We start from the raw sequence: 18889 nt of genomic DNA, 5'->3' as shown, positions 1-18889 counted from the left end.
CTATTGTTTTTGCTTTTAGTATTGCCTTTAATTTTTATTTTTTCCTCTAAATAGCTTCCCGCCTAAATATATACCCTCTCAATTTAGACTAAAGATTATAAAAAAAAAGTTAAATCAGGAGTTACCTTAATTGAAAAACCCTATACTACAAAAATCTCATCCGCTAGCATCCGCAACTAAAATTGCTGGCCACCATAACAACCAAAAGAGTCAATAAATTTCTATCTCTATCTTGTGTAGGTGTTGAGTTGATTAAAACTTTCTTATTAGTTGGGTCTATGGCTTTGATTGTCGATGATCATTCACATCTTTGTATCTTTTTTAATTTGGAATTGACGAATCTATGGCATGGTTTTAAATTAAACAAACTATTAATTTTATAGCATATTTTTTATATGGAATTATTCTTATAGTTATTTAACTTCATTGTTCCTATATTCTAGATCTATAGTTGTTTATAGAAAAGCTGGTTTGACCAATTCAAGGTGAAAATGGGGTTGAACCAAAATAAATTTTATTTATAAACTTTTTTTATAATATAGATTTTAGAATAGCATTTATCTGCCAAAGCTTGTTTGGTTGTGTAAGGTGGAAGTGGTTGAACATGAACAAGCTAGTTGATTTTTTCAGAAAATTTAAAATTGAAAAAACAAATCAATTGAGCTCTGACATGCCTTTCTTTTAGTACTATTTTTTGTACTAGTACAATATCCTAGTTATTCAGATTTTATAAACCTACAAATGATCAATGTATTCTAAGTTAGTAGGGAAGACGATTGATTGGAAAATTTATTAAAGTCAACAATGTTGTTATAATTAGTACTATTTATCCATCTTCTTTGGTATTCCTTCTTTTCCGGTTCAAATAATAAAGTTAATGTAATTTTATTTCTAAGAAGTGCTCGGGATAATTTTTGATTGATATATCTTAAATTTTTGTGCTATGGATTTATGCATTAAGAAGATGATTTAGTTAGTATTTGTTCTCAATTTGAAGGTACACATGATGAGTTCATAAACTTATGTATTGTTGAAGTTGCAACTAATGAGCAGGAAGCTCATTTAATTGGAATTTACTCAACTCATGTAGTATCTCTTTGTGAACCGTGTGCTTTTAAGGACCATAAAATATTGATTGAAAATGCACATTTATTTTCGTACAACTACTTTTCTCTTGCAAGCTTGCACAATCCATTACAAACACTTGCTTAATATTCCCAAACTGATAAGTCTGTCAAGTCCTTATCCTTAAAAGAAAATCATGAAAAATCTTACAGCTTTTAGCATATAGTAGCAGCACAAAATATGATACAACTATAATTTTAGAGAAAGTATGCAAAAGCTTTTGGACGAGACGAAAATTACCATATATTACAGTATTCGTTCAACATATTTGGTATGTATTTTGATTTCCTTTCGGTTAAAATAAAGTTGTATTGATTTTAATTTTTTCTGATACCCTTTTCGATTTGTTACAGGTGGAAGCTATTACAGTTGGCATAAGTCGAACACACTTCTATTTCATTTCTTCATCTCGAGAAGCATGAGACATCAATTTCGTGATGGTCAAGAGCGAGAAACTAGAGCTGTCAAAGTAAATTTGGATCACATCAATTCTATAAGTAATTAGTTTCTAACATTTTCGTTTCTTCATGCAAATAGGCAAAGGTTTATCTAAGAATGATAAAGCCCAAAAATTTACTTTACAGTATTGGCTAGAAGCTTTAAGTAAATTATGTATGTGATCTATCTGGATTTTTCTTTTCTTTTCTGAAAACACAATGTGTGTCGATTATGTATGTAAATATATGAAGAGCAACAAAACCCAACATATATAACGAATGAATTACAAAATCATATTTCTTTCATGCTCCTTTGTGTCCATCGTATTATTCAAGTAAAAAAAATATTTTATTTTTTTTATTTTTCGCGCAACGTGCGGGTACGAATACTCGTTGTGATAGAAAACAAAGAGATGCAAAAATGAGAGGCAAGCTGCTCAGAAAGATCATGGGACTATTGTAATGCAAAACCTGAAGGAGGGAGAAGTTTTATGGTGTGCCTCACACAACTAACATTAGTTGTATGAGGCTCCTTTTTGTCTTACAAATTTGTGGACCCCAATCTTACACTTCTGGATCCACAAAACTGTGAGACAAAAAAAGATGCCTCATACAACTAGCGCCAATTGTACGAGATACAAAATAAAATTTTCCCTAGCGAGGGTAGTAAATTTTATCCAAATACAAGATGAACAGTGGCAGACTGTCAGAGGCAAATCAGCTGCTAAGGGAGAGCAAAGCGGTGGGCGACATGAGTTGAATGTCGAAAATGGTTTTTGTCCATTGGATAAGACAAATTCCTAGTTACAAAAGGCAGGATGTATGACTAAATCAAGGAAGGAACAGAGGAATGGAGAGGTAGATTCGGGGGCACATCTTCTTATCATATCCAAGCATGAATCTTATTACCTGGAATATTAGAGGGTTTAATAAATGCTACAAGCAAAAAGAGTTTAAGGAGTGCTTGAGGAATAAAAATATTTCGTAAATAGTAGTCCTTGAGCATAGAATCAAAGAAAAGAATGCACTTAGAATGAAGGATAAGGATAGTAAGGGTGGGGCTGGTATCACAACTATAGTCAAAGTAATAGAGGTAGAGTACGAATTCTCTAAGATCCTAGAGTAATTAATTATACGATGATAAGTGCGCTAGAGGAGTGTATCCATGGCAAGGTGATATGTAATAACATGAACATATAATTCTATTTTGTAGTTGTTTATGGGCTACATACCATTGAAGATAGGAACATGTTATGGGAGGAACTTCGAGCAATTCAAGGCACTCAACAGCGACCTTGGTTAACTACGGGAGATCATAACACTATCCTCTTTGCCCAGGATAGGCATTGTGGAAGCCATGTACACGTAGTAGAAGTAAGAGATTGTATTGACTATCTGTTTGATACTGGTATAGTTGTTATGTAGACGTATGGCGTGTGGTTTACTTGGACTAATAGTCACGTCTTCAGCAAAATAGTTTGGGCTTTGGTGAATGCATATTGGATGATTATTCTTCCCCATTGTTTAACCAGAAAATAGGAATTTCGGTCAAAGCTTAATTTTAGAAGAACTCGCATTACTGATAATTAAATATGAAACAAATAAGAAGAATTAAATTAAAAGATAGCTGAGTAAGCAAAAGAAAGCAAAGTAAATCAGTGTATTCCAATAATAATCCGTGTCCCTTTACAAATGTTATTTCTCTCCTTTTATAGCTATTTCTAAGTACTACGCTTCTTTCCTCTCATAATAGAGCCATAATGAGCATTTAATGGCATTATTGTAACATTATAATTGGTAATCATAACTGTTTCGTGAAGATTCTGTAATGTTTTCCATCATTGATGCTCATTAATTACGGATAATACGTATCTGTACTTTTTGCTATCTAGGTTCATTCCTCCGATGTCTCTTCAAATTAACAAGAGATTCGAGTAACCGTTCCTTTCTATTTTCTTGAATCTTTGCATGTACCTATTAAGGCTCGTGTCTCTTTGAATACTCTTTGCTAGCTGTCATTCTTTCATTTATCCATGTGTCTTGACATGTTAGCACATAATTAATTCTAAATGTTAACTTATTTTTCCAATACAGATAATCCTTCCACTTGCCATTTATTCATCAATTGAATATTTGGGAACTTGATCTCATTAAAGCGGAAATTTTTGTCACCATTCTACATATCATCATACCTTCTCCAGAACTGATGCTTCGCATGTCACTTCTATTTAATGCATGTGACACGTGGTGATGTTTGATTGGTTATCCAACCCTTCAGTGCCTTTTAAGGCTTTTTTACGGAGTACATCAATCACGAAGTGACAGTTTTCATCATGGCGTTCCTATCATTACACTATTGTTTGACGGTTGCTTCTGAGTATAAATATAACCTTCGTCTTTTCTTTCTCATAAGAGTTTTCCTTCTTTGAATATTCAATCTTCTTTTCTTCCTCGTACAGCTATGTCTTCTTCGAACCCTAATCCCTAAAAAGTCCCTATTGTTGATGAACTTCCTCTTGCTCTAACTAGGAGCAGGAGATGAGGTAGGTTACATAGTTTAGGATCAACATCCATTCGAGGTGCTTCTTCGTCTCTACTTAGTTCTGCTCATCCTTTTTCTTCTAGAACTAGGGGTTCTCTTCCACATAGATCTTCTGCCAGAAGTAGGGACTCTAATGAACTAGTTCGTGAACCCATAGTAGACGAAATTATCCCCTCTAAACTTTCTTTTTATACTGATAGAGAATCAATTAGGAATCAGGTTTCTTTTATGTCCTCTCTTGATCGTGCTGATGTTTACCCTTCTCAGATTACCGAAGGTTTGATCTCTGTTGTACGTAGAGATTGCCATTGGAAATTTAACTTCCCAATTATAATTCATAATGCAAATCAAAGGATCACGTCCTTCAAAGCTGGATTTTCTTTCGTGTATACGTATTCCTTTACACTGAATTTTAGACCGCCCATTGACCCTGTTATTATCGAATTCTGTCGTTTTTTCAATGTTTGTTTAGGAAAAATTGGCTCTATTGTAGGGAGGGTTGTTGCATGTTTAAGACAATTGGCTAATTTGGCTCAACTACCCTTCACCTTTTTTTCATCTAATCCACCTTTACTCTCCTAAGCTATTCTGTCATGTAATTTTTACTTTGGAGGCAAAGATTAAGAGGGTTTTAGTTAGCCCTGAGGATGATAAAGATCGTGGCTGGTGCGCCCGATTTGTTGTTGCTCCCACGGTAGGGCTAGTAGGTGAAGAAAATATGTCATTCCCTGAAAAGTAAAATTTTGCACGTAAGTTTTCTTTACAACTTTCTCTTTTTTTATCAAAAAGAGTTTGTACTTCCCGTGACTGTTTAGCTTTTTTATTTCAGCAACAATGGGAACTGTTGAAGAGATTTCCAATTTTCATGGTTGGGTAGAAAAGTTATTGACCATTGCTCCTATGGAAGTTATATCTTGGAAGTACCTCTCAAATAGGTTTGGTTGGAAGGTTAAGACCCATGGTAAGAATTTTTCCTTCTATTTTCATCTATTCTTTCATTAGAATGTTTTTAACCCTTCTTTTTATCGGGGTTTCCTATTCGAGATGTAAGTGCTGAATCGATTGCAGCTTCTAGGCTTTCTTTGGCAAGAGCTCAGGAGATAATCTTGAGTTCTTCATCGAAAAGGAAAGCTGACAAACCCCAGGATTCTGAGAAGGAAGAGAAATGGGATGGAAGTTCTTTGGTTAGAAGGTCGTGGGCTAGAAGACGCGTTATTTCGGATGACGAAGCTACTCCTCCCCGTTTTGTTCCCATGACCGAACCTACTGAAGCCATATTAGTGAGTTCTGACGAAGATACTCCTATGGCAACTCGTGACTATGATGAACAACTTTTTTTACGTGGGTTTGATAGTGAAGGTTTTGATTTGGTGTCTGATGAAGTACCTCTTGCCTCTTTTCCCGTATCTGTCCCAATAGAACGCTCTTTGGATATTTTTACTACTTTTATTTCTACTCCACCTCAAGACATTATGACTTATTCTACAGTCCCCACTACTAATGTTTATCGAACTGAAGTTGGTTCTTCAAGTAGAAGTAAGGTGATGAAGCAAATTACCATTGAGGTTCCTGCCGATGGTAATCTTATAAAGAAGTCTGGCCAAGCTGACGTATGGTTGAAACTCTTGATTGGTCCAGTTGAAAAGTCCAAGCTAGAAAGTCATAGTTCTTTGACTTGGATGAATGATATAGTGCAATAATTATTGAAGGTATTAATGTCTTTTCATGTTCTATTCCATTTTCTTTCTGCTGAAATTCTTACCCTCTTTTTTTATATAGATCAATCTCATCGGTATGGAGATGATGAAAAGGGTTTCCCATACATAGCAATTGATGCATGATTACTAGATTGAGGCAGATAATTGGAAAGAGTAGTATGAAAGTCTCCAGCTTGAGATGGAAGTTTTAGAAGAAAACAAATGTACCTTAGAGCAGCAGCTGAGGGTCACGGCATCAGAGTTAGCAGTTGAGAAAGCTTCTTCCAACCAGACAGACAAGGATAAAAACCTCATCGAGTTATCTTTTGCTGAACAACTCTCCAAAGCCACCAAAGAGATAAGAGGTCTGAAGGCCTTGTTGAATGAGAAAGAGGTTTATGCAGGTGAGCTTGTTCAAACACTCACCCAGACCCAAGAATATCTCCGTGTGTCTTCTGATAAGGTCAAGTTTTTGGAGAGTTCCCTTGTCCCTTTACAATCTTCTTACGATGTTGCTTTGACTGAGAGGGAGCAACTCGAGAGTGAAATTGATCATTGGGAAAGAGACTATGAGGCTCTTGAGGACAAAGCTGTTGTTGAAGTAAGTTGGGCCATATTGAACATGCGCCATGATTGTTTACTGTGAAAATGGTACTAACAATTAATTTTGATTAAGTAGTTCTAAAAATAAGTGATCTATTTTTATGCTAGTTGTTAGGCAATTGATGTTATGTGAAAGACTTAGAAACGATATAAGAGTTTAAAAATGAGATGTTAATCAAACCGAATCGCTATCAATCGGGGCCTCGAGCTTGCCTATTCGAGAGCCTTGGGGTCGAGTCTGAAGCTCGGCTGGGAGCTATTGAAGGTGGTCGATGGGGACTAATAGTTATAAACAAATCAATGATGACTCTTTATGGCTAATAATAAGCAATAAATGATGAACTTTAAGTAGAACACAATAAATATGAGCAATAAATGAAGTAATGAGATCAAGAGAATGTGTTAGAGAGCAGAAAGAATGTTCTAGTATATTTAGTATGGAGCAACAGATATCTACAAAATGACAAGGATCCCCTGTATATAAGAGGGGAATCCCAACATAGTACGACTGCATTTATTACAAAGATGTGGAGATGGGATAGCTAGTTAATACCATGATACGGGCTCAGACTAGCCTGACAAACTTTGCCGGCTCTAGCATCACGACTTGGGAACTCCCCATTTTCTTTCTGTAACCGTCAGTCTCATACTGCCCCAAGGTCGAGCGTCGATGGCCCCCGAGGGATGAAACTCAACCATGGTCTTGAGCCTTCGAGACGTACCTACGAGGCGTCATAACGATGGAAAATCGGACCCTCTGATTTTACCGTATACAATGATACCCTTATGGAGGTTAGCTAAGAAAGTTTTAACTTGGATACTGAGTTAGCAAAGATTAAAGAGACCATTGAAAATACTCAGCAAGGACAAAGTTTCTCTTCTCCCATGGCTGATACTCCCGAGAATGTTGAAGTTGATCCTGGTGCAGTGGATGTCCCGGCTCCTTCAGACCAAATCGAGCCTTCTGTTGTTGATAATGTTGTCTTGAACTCTTCTTCTGTACCTGCTCCACAGTGAAAGTTTATTTGTGAAGTTTGACTCCCCCTTTTTTTTTCTTTTTGGTGGAATGTGTGGTGGTATTACCCCTGATCCCATTTTGGGGTTATGTTTTTGGTAACAGCATGTCCATAGGTCTTTTCGGGGCTTTAAAATGACAATCAATTTAATACTAAGTTCATACTTAGTTTTAACTTAATATTATAAAATTTTCGTTTTAACTTAATTCTTTTGAGTTTTTGCTATACTCCTTTAATAATTTTCTTTGTTTCTTTATAAGTCCAAGGTCTTGCTTTTAATACGTGGGTTTTTGTCTTACCCTTTTGACTTTTTGAATTTTAGAAATGCTTAATTAATTTCATGGATTTTTGAATCAACATGAATTATAAAAGAGGACCCTTTTATATACGACACTTAATGAAGAAGACGTCTCAACTTCATAATGGTGTAATCATACGAAAAGAGAAATAGGAACACACATATTTTTTTAAATAACTTTGAGAAAAATTTTCATTCGAACTTGTCAAGCTTAAATAATACCATACATGTATTTAATTATCTTCTATAACCCTTCTGTAACTGTTTTCTTTTACAACAGATTTGTAAAAAAGAAAATCCAAGGGTTACTTTATGACTCATGGCTAAATACTGCCTTTAACCTAAACATTCATTGAAATTTGTATCCACAAGTGTATTCTTCACAAGTTTTTGGATCATGCTTGCATTTTTGGCTCGTGACTTTGTTCTGAACTTGATATTTATTGAGTAGACTTTAGGCTTGACTTGAAATTTAATTGTTTCAGCCTTCTTTGCCTTCCTTATACATATATCATATGTTTATTATATAGTCCCCCAAGTGTTAGAGCTTTGAATTATGAAATCTCGAGCACTTGATTATTCCTTCCATGCGGTCCTTTTCCTGAAAAGGAAAAACATACGGGACTCGGAGGTACGATTTTAGATAAAGAATGCTTAACCCATTTAAATTTCCATCAGAATAGTTGTAACCCTAGACCGGGAATTATGTTCTTTCCACGTGTCTTTCAGGTCGTAATTCATCATTTAGTGCGGGCTAGCTTTTTGCCTATTATCTAAAAATTTTAGTAAAATTTTAATAATTCAAAAATAAAAATCATGAGGGGGGATACCTGACCGTTGGTATTTCCTTTCCTTAGAAGTAGTATTCCTTCAAATAAACAATATTTCAATTTGAAGGTAGAATCTTGTCATCTAAAGTTTCAAGTTCGTATGCTCTTTTTCCTGCGATATCATGAATCTTGTAAGGCCCTTCTCAATTTGGACTCAACTTTCCTACATTGGCTGCCCTCGTGGATTGGAAAACTTTCTTGAGTACGTAGTCCCTAATCTTGAAGTATCTGAGACGAGCTTTCCGATTGTAATAGCGCTCAATAACTTGTTTTTGCGCTGCCATCCTTATTAATGCGGTTTCCCTCCTTTCTTCAAGTAAATCTAGGTTTACCCGCATCTCTTCTTTGTTCGACTCTTCAGTAGCTTGAGTATATCTCGTACTTGTCTCCCCAATTTCGATTGGAATTAAGGCTTCAGCTCTGTATACAAGTGAAAATGGTATTTCTCCCGTAGTTGTTTTTGTTGTTGTTCGGTAAGCCCACAAGACTCCGGGTAATACCTCTGGCCAATTGCCCTTTGATTCCTCCAGTATTTTCTTTAAATTATTGATAATGACTTTATTCATTGATTCAGCTTGTCCATTACCCACCGGATGGTAAGGTGTTGAGATAATCCTTTTAATTTGCCAGCTTTGGAAGATTTCTGTGATTTGTGCACCTATGAATTGTGGACCATTATCACATACAATCTCCTTCGGCACCCCCAAATCGGCATATGTTGTTTCTCCAGATGAAATCTCTGACCTCTTTTTGTCGCACCTATTTGAAGGCTCCTGCTTCTACCCACTTAGTAATATAATTAGTGGGTACTAACAAATATCTTACCTTACCTTTGGCTTGTGGTAGTGGACCTATAATATCCATCCCTCACTTTATAAAAGGCCATGGTGCAATAACTAGATGTAACAATTCAGCTAGCCGATGCATGTTGTTGCCATATCTTTGGCACTTGCCACATTTAGCCATGAAGCTTTCTGCCTCTTCTTCCATTTTTGGCCAGTAATAGCCAGCTCTAATTATAGTTTTCACTAAAGATCTCCCATCTGTCATGATTTCCATAGTGTCCCTCATGTATTTCCTTCATCATATATTCCATTTGAGAAGGCCCGAGACATCTTCCTAGAGGACTACCGAAAATTTTCGATATAAATTGCCTTGATTTAAATAGTAACGAGCAGCTTTTTGGCGAAGAGCTTGAGACTTTTTCTTATCTTCAAGTAGTATTCTGTATTACAAAAAATTGACAATCTCGTTTCTCCAATCCCAAGTTAAATTATTTTAATTTACCTTGTTTTATCTTGATCAAGCACTGAATGAAATAAATGTATCACGGAAGCATTTTCATCATTTGTTACTTCCACAGCAGATGCAAGATTAGCTAGAGTGTCTGCCTTGGCATTTTCTTCCCTTGGTATCTACGTGATTTTCCAAGTTTAGAATTGTCTAACCAGATCCCGTGCCTTTTCCAGGTATTATTGCATTTTTGTCTCTCTTGTCGTATAAGTCCCCGACATTTGATTAACAACGAGCTGCGAGTCACTTTTGATTATGACCTGCTTTATTCCGAGCTCTCGTGTCAATTCTAAACCTGCAATGACAGCTTCATATTCTGCCTTATTATTAGTGATTGGATGACATTTTATTGCTTAACGTACGGTTTCACTCGCAGGGGGTACTAGGACAATCTCTAGGCCTGCTCCTTTACATTTGATGAACCATCAGTAAATAAGATCCAGGTACCTGGATTAGATCTGTTAAATACCTGTAGTTCTTTTTCTGCCTCCAACTGTATCCCCTGGCTAAAATTTGCCACGAAATCTGCTAAAACTTGTGACTTTATTGCAGTTCTAGGTTGATATGTAATGTCATATTCGCTTAGTTCTATAGCCCACTGGGCTAATCTACCCGATAACTCTTGTTTATGCAATATATTGCGTAAGGGGTAGGCGGTTACTACAGAGATAGAATGACATTGGAAGTAAGGTCTCAATTTTCTAGATACCATAATTAAGGCTAATGCAAGTTTCTCTAAATGAGGATATCGAGTCTTAGCATCTAGCAAAGATTTGCCAACATAATAAATCGGTGATTGTTTACCTTGGTCTTCTCGAACTAGTACGACACTTACCGCTACTTCTGAAACTGCAAGGTAGATAAGCAATTTCTCCCCGTCTTTTGGTTTGGCTAGAAATGGTGGATTTGACAGGTATGCCTTTACTTTTATAAGCACTTGTTGACATTATTCATACCATTCAAATTGGTTTTTCTTTTTTAAAGCTGAAAAGAATTTGAAGCACTTTTCTGATGACTTGGAAATAAACCTCCCCAAGGTTGTTATTCTTCCTATCAGCCTTTGAACTTCTTTTTTGCTCGTGAGTATATCCGAAATTTCTTCAATAGCTTTAATCTGCGTAGGATTTACTTCAATGCCACGGTTAGAAACAAGAAATCCCAAGAACTTACCTGATGACACACCAAATGCACATTTCTCGGGATTTAACTTCATGTTAAATTTGCGAAGAATCTGAAATGTATCAGTCAAGTGTGGAATATGATACCCTGTTTGTTGTGATTTGACCAACATATCATTTATATATACTTCCATGGTTTTTCCTAGGTGTTCTTGGAACATTTTGATCACTAACCTTTGGTATGTGGCCCTAGCATTCCGTAAACCGAACGGCATAACTTTGTAACAGTAAGTCCCCATGTCTGTGATAAAGGAAGTTTTTTCTTCATCTAGAGGATCCATTTTAATCTGATTATATCCTAAATAGGCATCTAAAAAACTTAATAATTCATGCCCTGCAGTAGCATCAATTAGTTGATCTATATGTGGTAATGGAAAAGAATCTTTAGGGCAAGCTTTATTTAGATCAGTATAATCTAGACAAACTCGCCACTTATCATTCTTTTTGGGTATTACTACAATATTATCCAACCAATCTGGATAATTTACCTTGCGGATGGAAATTTTTAAAAATTTTTGCACCTCATCTTGAATCACCTGATTCTTGAAGGAGCCTTGCTTCCTTTTCTTTTGTTTGACATGTGGGTATGATGGGTCTTTATTTAATTTGTGAGTCATTACCTATGGTGGTATACCTATCATATCTGAATGGGACCAAGCAAAACAATTTGTGTTAGCCTTAAAAAATTCAATCAACTTACGTTTCATCTCTGGACTGAGGTTGGTTCCGATGTAGACTTTTATGTCCGGCCAATGTACAAATAGTACCACAACTTCCAATTCCTCGATCGTTGTTTTAATATTTTCATTTTCGTCTGGTTCCTAAATAGTATCGGGCCTCGAATCTACATCTGTTTGCCTATCTTCAGTTGAGGTTCATGTTGTCACGTCCTGAACTGAATTCTGTGATTGCTATTTTTCGTCACTTTTTGCATTTGAATCTGCAACGGAATTAATGCTTCATGAAGCTTGTTGGTCACCACGAATTTGCCATATTCCCCATGGTGATAGAAACTTGATAACTTGATGTAAGGTAGATGGAACAACATCCGTTTCGTGAATCCATGGGCTGCCGAGAATCATATTGTAAGCCATATTCATTTCTACTACCTAAAATTTTGTATCCTTGACTATTCCTTTTGTGAATGTGGTGAGTATTATCTCCCCTTTTGTTACGACGCTCGAGTTGTCAAAACCAGACAAGGTGCGTGCCTTGGGTATGAACTTATCATCGGCTTGCATCTCTTTTACCACTCTTAACAGAATGATATTCACGGAACTAGCTGGATCAATCAAAACTCATTTTACATTAGTGTCATGTACAAGTAAAGATATTACCAGTGCATCACTATGCGGGGTTAGCACGCCATCTGCATCTGCATCATCAAATATAATACTATCTTCTTCCAAAACCTGTCGAACTCGTTTCCCATGGGTAACTGTAATTTTTGATACCTTCTTTGCTGTCGTATATGTCACACCATTGATTTTTTCCCCTCCACTTATGAATTGACCGTCCTTTTTGGTGAAGAAGGTTTTGGCGGTTCCTGTCTATTCTTCATATATGCCTGCTTTCCTTTTTCACTAAACAGTTCAATTAAATACCCTTGTTTTAATAAATGTTCTACTTCGCCTTGTAGTAATCTACAATCCGCTATTTTGTGATCGTGATCGTTGTGAAACTCACACCAAAAATCAGGATTTCGCCTGTTTAAGTTTTATCTCATTTCCTTTGGCCACCGTACCTTGTCTCCCATGCTTATTAAAACAACCACCAACTTGGATGTGCTACCATTAAAACTGTAACCGCCGATCTTTGCCTTCGAGTTTCTGTCATCATCTCGCATCTCTCGTGTATTTCGTTCTTTTCCGAACCTTGATGGTGAACCTGACTCTCTATCTCTTGATCTATGATCGTACCTTGGATTTTTCAGTTTTGAATGCGAGTCTCTTCCTGCTGGTCCCATGTAAGGCTCGTACCTATTTTTGCTGGACCTTTTTTCAGTTTCAACTCGCCTTGAACTCACCCTTTCATCTTTTCGAGAGTGAATGATAGTATCTTCTTCTATCCGCATTTTCGTGTTGTATCTGTTATAAACATCATTCCAAGAAGTTGCTAGAAATTCTCGTAGACTTTCCTTGAGTCTCCTCGTGGGTTTTGAGCTTTTTTCCATTTAAATTACTTGCAAAGGCCATAGCTGCCCAGTTATCAGGTACATGTGGCAACATCATCCTCTCACGCTGGAACCTGTCTACGAATTCCTTGAGCAACTCCGTATCTCCTTGTTTTATTTTGAAAATTTCTTCCATTCCTTTTTAAACCTTTTGAGCTCTCGAGTGTGCTTTGATAAATGAATCTGCAAGCTCAGCAAAAGAATCTATAGAATTTTCGGGTAAAAGAGAACACCATGTTAATGCTCCCTTCGTGAGCGTTTCTCCGAACTTTTGACTAGTACTAATTCAATTTCTTGCTTGGTCAAATCGTTGCCCTTTACGCTAGTTGTAAATACGGTTATGTGATCCCGAGGGTCAGTTTTTCCATCATATTTCGGAATATCGGGCATTTTGAATTTCTTTGGAATTGGCAAAGGAGCGGCACTTGGCTTCCAAGGTTGTTGAGAGTATTTGTCCATATCTATTCCCTTGATTATAGGTGGCATTCCAGGTATCTGCTCTATGCGATTGCTCTGCTCCTTGAGCTTTTTTTGTAAAGTTAGTACTAAATTATGTAAATTAGAATTGACTGGGTTACCTGAGCCTCTATCACGAGATTTGCTAGGAGTTCCTCCACTGCCTGAGTTAGTGAGTCTTGAGCGAGGATTTTCCATGGTGTTGTTGTTTGGAGTTGGTGTTGGTGGTGCAACACCTGGTTGCTTGTTAGCAAAAGCCTGAAGAGTGTTACTGACCTGTTAGGCGATTAATTTTTTCAAAGCTTCATCAATAGCTTGGTTATTTTCGAACTAATAATTCGTATTTGATTCAGATCTGTCAGGAGTCCCCTCTTGAGATTGTTGAGGAGAGGGGATGGAGCTGAAGTTCCTTCACCTTGTTGATTCTCCTATCATTGCTGATTTTCTTGGTGTTGTAAATCTTGCTGGTTATTGTCATTGACATTCGACATGATTGTTTCGACAAGAGAGTTGGTTTGGAAAGTAAAAGATTATTAGAATCCCGGCAGCAGAACCAATTTGTTTAACCAGAAAATAGGGATTTCGGTCCAAGCTTAATTTTAGAAGAACTCGGGTTACTGATAATCAAATATGAAACAAATAAGAAGGATTAAATTGAAAGATAGCTGAGTAAGCAAAAGAAAGCAAAGTAAATCAGTGTATTCTAATAATAATCTGTGTCCCTTTACAAATGTTATTTCTCTCCTTTTATAGCTATTTCTAAGTACTACGTTTCTTTCCTCTCATAATAGAGCCATAATGAGCATCTAATGGCATTAATGTACATTATAATTGGTAATCGTAACCATTTCGTGAAGATTCTTTAACGTTTTCCATCGTTGATGCTCATTAATTACGGATAATATGTATCTATACTTTTTGCTATCTAGGTTTCTTCCTCCGATGTCTCTTCAAATTATCAAGAGATCCGAGTAACCGTTCCTTCCTATTTTCTTGAATTTTTGCCCGTACCTATTAAGGCTCATGTCTCTTTGAATACTCTTTTCTAGATGTCATTCTTTCATTAATCCACGTGTCTTGACATGTCATGATTATTAACTTGATTTTTCCCAATACATGAGGTATCTATTTTGGATCAAGGTTTCTCTGACCATTCAAATCTATGCATAAGGCTTGGTGATAATATACTTGTGGGGATTTCTTGAAAGTGGTAGATAATACTTGGTTGAGGTCATGAAAAGGATACTTTATGGAAAGAGTCTGGTAGAAACTGAAGATATTATAAGGGTCATCTCAAGCAGCTAATATGAAATAATTTAGAGGGATTGAAACAAAAATAAAAAATCCAAGACAATAGCTCGCAGATATTCAAGTCCAAATGAGGAGTCATGATCACCAATATGAACTATTTTTAAATGATATGGGAATCAAACAACAATTTAAAAGAAAGACACAAAATTGAAGAGAGTATCCTTAGATAGAAGTTCAAAATATAATGGTTGAAGCTAGGAGATTCTAAAAATGCTTTCTTCTTTGCAAATATGAAAAGCAGGATCAGTCAAAATAGGATCAAGAGACTAATCAATATAAATGAGGATGAAGTAAGGACGTAACTAAGGCAGAAATAATAGGATTTTATAAGACATTCTTGGGATCTACTACTTCTCAGCTTTCAACATTAAATCTTAATGTTATGAAAGAGGATAGGGTCCTACGAAGACAATAACGAAGGAGGAAGTAGAACTAGCTCTAAATGGATTGCACATGTAACAAAGGAGGAAGTAGAACTGCTCTAAATGGTATTTATGATCTCAAGGCCCCAGGATGTAATGGATATTATGCTTACTTTTACAAGAAAGCTTGGACACTAATTGGAAAGAATTCACACAAGTTGTATTGGAGTTCTTTGCAATAGATGAGATGTATTGACCTATGAAGTGTACTATTACTCTGATTCCAAAGGTGTAAAACCCAACTAAAGTCTCAGAGTTCAGACTATCTTATGTTGCACTATTCTTTATAAAATTATATTAACGATATTAACACATAGAATGCAACGAGTTTTGGACACTATTTAATAATAGTTTGTCTGGTTTTTACCTAGTAGGATGATTACTAGTTTTGGAAAGAACTCTATTTGAAGATTCCTCTAGAAAGCTGGTGATGAATTGTCTATGAAAGCCTTAATAGCATGGGAAAGGCTATGTTATCCTATGTCTGCTAGAGAATTGAACTTGATGGATGTGGCGGTTTTGAACCAAGGTGCCATTTGTAAAATATTATGAAATATATACAACAAAAAGAGATAAATTGTGGGCTCAATGGGTACATAGTTATTACGTAAAATTTAAAATGCAAAAGTTTGTAGGACACTCAACCAAATCAAGCCTCATGGATAATTAAATGATCTTCATGGCTAAATTTATGTTTGACGAAGATGAATACAATGAAATGGATGTGCAACAGTTGGATAGGTTCTCCATAATGGAACTATACTGTAATGTTAGAGGCGACTATCATATAGTTGATAGGAAGAGATTAGTTTGGAATAACTATGGTTAATCTAGATGGGGCTTCATTTAATATTTGACTATTTACAAGAGATTGCTCACCAGAGGTAGAATGGCATAATGGACCTATTGAAGACCTGGGTTGTACCCTTTTGTGAACTAAATTCTAGTTTAGGAGACTTACGAGTCTCTCATCACAGAAGCGGATCGTCCATAAAAACTACGATACGAATTACTGGTCGTTGAAAATTTTCACATGACGGATGAACTTCCTTACTTCCACATCCTAAATATTCCTTTTCAGGATAAAGAAAGTCTAATCTCATCGCTTGTTTCCCATAAGAAACATTAGGTAACCATTTTTTCCTCTTTATAGATCATAAGTAGGGTTTAAGAGGAGTAATTAGTAAGATTATAGCTCATCTAGAACCCTTTATCAATGGACCTGACCCAACAACATTTTCCAATTCACTCATACATAAAGGAGTGATAAAGCTCCATCATCTAGCCAAGACAAAATATATTCTTCCTTTTTATCTCTCTTGGATTATTCATACTAGAAGATAAATACTTCTCGACCATCATACTATGAGATTACCGTGCTATACATATGTTGGCATTAAATAACCTCTCGTTATCGCCAGGGAAGTCTTCAAGTACATCATAAAAAGTATGCTTAATGTCCCATATCATTTGAATCATATAGATACATCCTCAAGATCTCATGTATCTTAATTTCTTGTGTTTACAATTATGACCCATAAGTTATAACTGATACTAGCAAATGCAAACTAAATAAGATTCCCTCAATAATCTTCCTCTTCTCACAAGTCCATCAACTTGAATTCAATTTGCTTTTCTAGTCATGCTCTGCCAAATCGTATTTCTCAAGGTTTTGATGTTGTTTTGTGTTTTGAGACATTTGGTCAAGTTAATGGGAGGTATATAGACTAGTTAATATATTCGGATGAGGTCTTGAGGGGCTCGGATGAGTTTCAGACCACCTGGAGCATGTTTGACATTGATAATTTTGCTAGTGTCTAGTGTGCATCACGACCGCAGGCATAGCATTCGTAAAGAAGTAATTGTGGCCTAGAGGTTGGCCTTCGTGTTCACAAAGTTGTGATCGCATTCACGGAGGGAGGTTGGTCGATGACTTTCATGTTCAAGTGCGTTGCAATCGTGCATAAGGTTGGGTATATGGCATACACATTCGCAAGGTCCCCGTCGCTTTCACGAAGAAGGGATTCCTAGCGGTGGTAGTTTGTGCTTCACGAACGCGAGATCGTGGCCACATTTGCAAAGAGTAGTGCTGGTAGAGGCATTTTATGTCCAAAATTTTGGGATTTTGCCCATTTTCACATTTTTTTAGTTTTGGAGAACGAGAGAAGAAGATTTAAAGAGAAATTTCACTACAATCTTGGAGGTGAGTAATTTCTATTTGATTATATATTTTATTTCCGATGGATTGTTTTTTAACCTAAAAGATAGAATTTTGATGTGAAATTTGGGGGTTTTATGTAAAACTTAAGAGAGTATATTTTGATATTTTTTACATTAATTTAAACTCGGAGTTAAAATTTAATCATATATTTGGACTCGACGGGTATTGATCATCGTGATTTGGTTTCAGATTTTGGACATGCAAGCCTGGGCTGAATTTTAGGAAATTCTTCAATGATCGAAGCTTTGTTGATTGGAATCACTTCTTATAGTATTGTTTGACTTCCATGGATGATCTCTAGCTTGGATTTACATGATTGGAAGTCATGACCGAGGTTTAGATGCGATTTGGAGTTGATAACTAGACGGATAAGGTAAGTATCTATCACGACCCAAAACTCAGGCCCGGCCGTGATGGCGCCTCTCGTGAAGACAAGGCCAGCCGACACACTCCCAATTCATTTTAAGCAATTAAGATAATACAAATTAAGTCTTTAACATAATAATAACCCCAAAATAAAAGTGAATAATACAGTTTGTGGAATAGATATAGCCCGATATCGGGGTGTCACCAGTCATGAGCATCTATCATAAAAACTACAAGTCTGTTGGAAGCTCTCAACCCTCGCAAGCAGGACCTGAAGCGCCTGAATCTGCACACGGGGTGCAGGGAGTAAAGTGAGTACTCCAACTCAGTGAGTAATAATAACAAATGCAGACTGAGCAATAGAAATCACGTAAAGGCACATCAAAAGGCTATAAAGAAGCTGTAAAAGCCAGTAAAAACAATGAAATAGTGAAAATATGTAAAGTCACTTTAGTTCAGTTTAAGCTTCTTTAGAATGCCTTTTTAACAGTTAAGCAAGTAAATGACAGGCAACTAGAAAAGATAAATACATAAAGAACCGCCCCTCAGGTATAATACCAACAGAATCAACCCCTCGGGCAACACATGGAACAATACCAGCCCCTCGTGCTATATCTCAAATCACAATGGGTACTCGCGCTCACTAGGGGTGTGCAGACTCCTGGAGGGGCCCCTTACGGCCTAAGCGCAATATCAAGCTATCTCGTGGCATCATCAATAGGCTCTCGGCCTCATAATCATAAACAGTGTTTCCTCATAACATAGGCCCTCGGCCTTACTCAGTCAAAATCCTCACAAGTCACTCGGGCAATAGTAAAACATGATTCTCAGTCCATATCATTTAAAAGATCATTTAAGTGTTAAAACAGAGCAAACATGGCTGAGTTATGAAAGCAGTGGAATATAGCATGACTGAGTTCA

The sequence above is a fragment of the Nicotiana sylvestris genome, chromosome 12, assembly GCF_000393655.2.
Source record: "Nicotiana sylvestris chromosome 12, ASM39365v2, whole genome shotgun sequence".
NCBI lineage: Eukaryota > Viridiplantae > Streptophyta > Magnoliopsida > Solanales > Solanaceae > Nicotiana > Nicotiana sylvestris.
This window is presented reverse-complemented; position numbering follows the sequence as displayed.